This window comes from Pseudochaenichthys georgianus, chromosome 18, assembly GCF_902827115.2.
Source record: "Pseudochaenichthys georgianus chromosome 18, fPseGeo1.2, whole genome shotgun sequence".
Classification (NCBI taxonomy): domain Eukaryota; kingdom Metazoa; phylum Chordata; class Actinopteri; order Perciformes; family Channichthyidae; genus Pseudochaenichthys; species Pseudochaenichthys georgianus.
The window spans coordinates 2,716,327-2,722,504 of record NC_047520.1 but is presented as its reverse complement, the minus strand read 5'-3'; positions in this window follow the sequence as shown (position 1 = coordinate 2,722,504).

Here is a 6,178-nt window from a genome sequence, read left to right as displayed (position 1 = left end):
GGGGACACGTGTTGATGTAGAAGAGACATGAAGAAGAGGGGACACATGTTGATGTAGAAGAGACATGAAGAAGAGGGGACACATGTTGATGTAGAAGAGACATGAAGAAGAGGGGACACATGTTGATGTAGAAGAGACATGAAGAAGAGGGGACACATGTTGATGTAGAAGAGACAGAAACCAGGCTAAAGGCTGGAGGCTATGTGAGTCCAGATATTCCCACAGCAGATGAAAGGTGGGTCTTAGCAGAACCGGGCTTCCTTTGAAAAGCAGCTGACATTTCCCCGGGGACAGTTGCGTTTCGACTGGCAGCTCTCTCGTTGTGGGAGAGATTGGGAGGCCTGGGCCAAGAGGTGAAAGAGGTGAAAGAGTGATAGAGGGAAACAACAGGGTAAATTATAGCGTGGTTTTCATACGTTTATTTGGCCGATTTTCCAAAAATACCTCAACTTTTGGTGCATTACAGCGTACTGATGTCATACTCCTGGAAACCTACGTTCTTACATTGGTGGACAGAACTTTTTGAGATTTGGTTTTTAACTGCATTTATAACATCCATCTCCCTTTGTTCTTTTGTAATTTAAACTGTAAAGATGGCCCTTTCAATAACGGCCAATAGGCGCGTTCACACCGAGTACTTTTCCCGTTTAGTTCCGTTAGTACCCCTTATGTTGCGTTCATACGTTCATACCAAAAAGAGTACTTATTCCCGGGAAATTTTACCCCCATTTTTAGTGCCTGCTAGAGAGGTGGTACCAAAAAAGTATAAAAAAAAGTACCAATTTCTACTGGCTGGGTGAATTGCAAACCACGCCCCATAAAACTCTGAAAAGTTGGGTGAAGCCGCCATTGTATTTGTTGCATTAGCATTATTAGCATTATTAGCATTAGCATTATTAGCATTAGCATTATTAGCATTATTAGCATTAGCCCAGTGCACAAACGCAGAGAGACTAACTTATGGCAACACAAAATAAAACATGGGAGCGGTGGAGATGAGGAGGTGTCGGCGTTCTGGCGATTTACTCGGAAGGCTTCAGTAGAAGCTGCTGGGACTCCCAGCAGCTTCTACTGAAGCCTTCCCCAACTCCGGGGACTTCCGGCCGGGGACTTTGGGCGGCAGTATGCGCCGTGAGGTTGTTTGCGGCCTGCCAGTAAACCCAAAGCAGAAGAAGAAGAAGAAGTGACGTCAGCGGCTTCATTTGCCTAATCCTCCCCAGGGAACTTATTCCGGTGTGAACGCGACCTGTACTTTGTGCCATGGGGTACTTACATGGGTACTTCGTGCCGGGGAACTAAATACGGCAAAGTACTTGGTGTGAAAGCGGCTCTTGAAACCTGTGATGCCTTATGCTAAGCTAACGAGTTTTAGGCAATCTCTGAAGTGAATTCCCAAATATTACGTTGGTATTGAGGTTGCAAATGACCTTGAAAATAATAAACAAACTCACCATGAGAGCAATATTGTGTAATACTCTATCAAAGGTCCAGAACTGCAACTAAATTGACTTTTAGTTTGAAACGTATCTTAACAAGAAACCGTATTTCTAGAGAAGTCAGGAGAAGTCAACTTTATTGTCAATCGTTCAGTTTGTGTGTACAGACAGATCGAAATACCGTTTCCCACAATCCCGAATACAAAAATACAAATATATATAAAAATATGTATATCCTATATATACACAATCAACAGACACATTTATATACACACATTTTAGACGTGAAAAAAAGCTCAAAAATCAATATATACAAATTAACTGTCACTTCTATATCTTTGGGAAATGTACATTAGTGCCAGATTGTCCATAGCAGCGTAAAAAGCGTCTGGTGTTGGATTTGAGTGTCTGAGTGTGTATTATTGTATAGTTGTAAAAGGTGAAATTGTAGGCCAATGCATGATGTATAACAAACACATAATGCACGAGGACAGAAACAAATGACCAATGACATGACATTTAGCAGACAGGTGGTGGAGCGTTGGTACAACATGGCAGTGTTTGAAGGGTCCCAGCGGGACCAGCTGCACTTCACGTGATCCCCCTGCAAGGTGTTTGGGATAAAAGCATCCAGCAGATTGTTGCACGCAGAGTGTAGTAGAGGCTTGGGAGGCCGAGCGTGGCATTCTCCGAGAAGTGGAGGAGGAACTCCGATCCTCCGCTGGGAAAAGAGGGGGGAGAGTCCTGCTCGAATGCTTTGGGAACCAGAGGTGGGAAGTAGTATAGTACAAATACTTCGTTATTATAGGGGTAGGTAATTCACGTCAGAAACACGTGTTGTTATATTGCATGGAATGCTCTTAACATCCCGATAGCAATGAATATCTGAAGTGCTTTGACAATAAATACATTAAAAAATGTCATCTGTGGCGCTGTAAAAAGCACGACCAATCATCTGAGCCGGCCCGGCTAAAGTAACTGGATGGCCTACCTGCCTGTCAGCCTTCCATCGGGACACAAACTTATCTCGTGCCCTCATTGGTCATGTGCGCGTTCGTGTGTGTTGGAGGAGGGGCTTTCTTCTGTCTGTGTATTTTCAAATTCTAGCGCACTGAAGCTGGTTTCTCCATTCTTACCTACCCCACCTTTAAGTACATTTTTCTGGTATCAGTACTTTACTCCACTACTTATTTTTCTGACGACTTTTTACTTTTACTTCACAAATACCTGTACTTTCTACTTCTCACATGTTGAACTCAAATACCTGTACTTTCTACTTCTCACATGTTGAACTCAAATACCTGTACTTTCTACTTCTCTCATGTTGAACTCAAATACCTGAACTTTCTACTTCTTACATGTTGAACTCAAATACCTGTACTTTCTACTTCTTACATGTTGAACTCAAATACCTGTACTTTCTACTTCTTACATGTTGAACTCAAATACCTGTACTTTCTACTTCTTACATGTTGAACTCAAATACCTGTACTTTCTACTTCTTACATGTTGAACTCAAATACCTGTACTTTCTACTTCTTACATGTTGAACTCAAATACCTGTACTTTCTACTTCTTACATGTTGAACTCAAATACCTGTACTTTCTACTTCTCACATGTTGAACTCAAATACCTGTACTTTCTACTTCTTACATGTTGAACACAAATACCTGTACTTTCTACTTCTCTCATGTTGAACTCAAATACCTGTACTTTCTACTTCTTACATGTTGAACTCAAATACCTGTACTTTCTACTTCTTACATGTTGAACTCAAATACCTGTACTTTCTACTTCTTACATATTGAACTCAAATACCTGTACTTTCTACTTCTCACATGTTGAACTCAAATACCTGTACTTTCTACTTCTCACATGTTGAACTCAAATACCTGTACTTTCTACTTCTTACATGTTGAACTCAAATACCTGTACTTTCTACTTCTTACATATTGAACTCAAATACCTGTACTTTCTACTTCTCACATGTTGAACTCAAATACCTGTACTTTCTACTTCTTACATGTTGAACTCAAATACCTGTACTTTCTACTTCTTACATGTTGAACTCAAATACCTGTACTTTCTACTTCTTACATATTGAACTCAAATACCTGTACTTTCTACTTCTCACATGTTGAACTCAAATACTTGTACTTTCTACTTCTCTCATTTCCCAAACAGCTGGTTCCTTTAGTCTGAATGTGTGTTGGTGCGTGGTCATTATTCTTTAGAGTCACTGCGTGCCTATTGGTTGGAACACGATCCGTGTATCCATCACTTCCTGGTCTTCTCTAAAGAAGAGGGACCAATGGAAACGTTGTCATGTTGCCGTTGTTCACCATGGAAACATTCATTAGCTAACAATGACATTATTGTTCTATTAATATAAAGGGAGGTCAGGTACTCTTTAAAACAGCTGCTAGTTATGGGTACTTTTTACTGAAGTACTTTTCAAAGCCTCTTTACTTTTACTTGAGTAAAGAAGTTTAGTCAGTACTTTTTTACCAGAGTTTTAATTAAATACGAGTATCTGTACTTCTACTTGAGTAAAGGATGTGTGTACTTTTGCTTAAATACTTGCTCAAAGCGTGGTGAATGAAGAGGATGTTTGAAGGCCTCGCTTTTGCATGATCTTAAAATATGAGGAAAGTAGTTTTTGAAGAAACTTGCTAAATTTAAAGTCATAAGTCAACATTTTGGAGAAACATTAGCCAATCATTAGCCCTTAGCTTTGCACAAAGACAAGAATACAAGGGGGGAAAGTATCTTTGAATGTGAGGAAAGAAGTGTATAGTGTATGGTAAGAAGTATCTCAAGGTTTCTAAGCAACTTGCAAATTTCTAATTCAACATTTTGAGAAACATTAGCCACTAGTTAGCCATTAGCTTAGCACAAAGACAAGAAGACATGCGGAAAAAGTAGCCTGGCTCTGTCCAAAGTTATTCAAGTAAATGTGATCTGTTCGTATCAGACTTGTGGCCACCTTTGCATCATCAATACACAATAAGACAAGACTATTTTGAGCTTATAAACTAAATTAAGAAAAATAAATATTATAATACATTTTTGAAGTGTTTCCTTTGTATGATCAGTAAATATGAGGAACATTGTTTATCTTTAAAAGGTTAAGCAATTTGCTCAATTTAAAGGAATCAAAGTCAACTTTATTGTCAATCTTTCAGTTTGTGTGTACAGACAGAGAGATCGAAATGCCTTCCCACAATCCCGAATACAAAAATACGTCTACAAATATGTATACCCTATATAATCAACAGCCACATTTATATATATGCACACATTAGAATATATCCACATTAGCCATTAGCTTAGCACAAAGACACGGGAGGAAAAAAACGTACTTTGGCTTCGTCCAAAGTTTCAAAAGCATCCTGAGGTGAAATACTTTTTCAAAAGCGTGACAAAAGACAGATGCCGTGGAAGGCTGGGTGTAATGAAACGTGGATTTGATCTGAATTCACCGCAGTGTGCCAAGGAGGGGATTGGCTTTAGCGTTACGGGCCGTGTGAGGTCACACCAGCTGACACGCTGGCTGGCTGGCCGACTCCCAAACTCTCAAGCGGATTCTCACTAAACCTCGGGCTTTGCAGGAAACCGGTCCAAGATTTTGGGGAGCTGTTAATATTCTCAGGGCGTGATCAGAGTGATCTGGTCACTAAATTAGCTTTTACTTCGAGGTGGATGAGAGAGAAATGGGATGTTAAACAAGGTAAAAAACTACAGGGAATAGTGTCAAGTGAAATGCGTAATTATCCATTCAAAATTGAAGTTACTTCTTTGATTTTAGATTTTTTCTTTTACAGAGGAAGTCTGTTTTTTCTGCATTTGTTTGGTAAGATTTTTACATGGACAACATTGATTAAATCATGATTAATTGCCTACATGTGGCCTTTGTGGATCCATGATTTATTGCTGCAGATTAACTTACATTTTTCAACTAAATCTTGCTCAAAACTGCATTCAAAATTATACTTGGTAAAAAACATACAAAATACAAATATTTGTTATACTATATTAATCCTTCTTAGATATGTATTTAATTGGTTGTCTCTCATTTCATTTACTTTTTTAATGCTCATATTTTAAGCATACATCTTGTTACTTTTGAATATTTTTGTGGATCATATGTTCTATGAATTATGATATATTAATGAAAGCGAGAAATATAAAAGTAGTATTTCTGATACAATTATGTGTAAGCAGCTGTTATTTATTTTATTTCAGGGTAATGGCTCCTATAAAATACATGAAAGTCTGAAATATATATATTTTTTTTTAAACCTAAAGCCTGACCCCAGACCTGTCTGCTCCCAGCTACAGGGGGAAGACTCCGGGGGCTTTTTGGTTCGACTGCAGGTCTGGGATCAGCTTTCTACGTCAAAAGAATAGCTGTAAACCCTAACAACAGACTCCAGATCATCCCTGAAGTCACCGCCTTATTTTTAACTTCAGTAAAACTCTCTGCAACGTGATTGGTGGCAGCTATTGACGCAAAAGCACCCATACCCTCTACCGATTGGCTGACGCAGCTGTCATGTAACGTCAATCAAACTGACGGACCAATCAGAGCCCGTGTTTGCGTCTTTGTTCCTCCCGTTTGGAGTGTGACGCAGAGGGTCATGTGTTGACGTAAAAGCTCGAATATCCCACAGCGATTGGTTGCCACAGCCTTCACTGAACGTCAATCAAACTGACAAACCAATCAGAAGCCGTGTTTGGG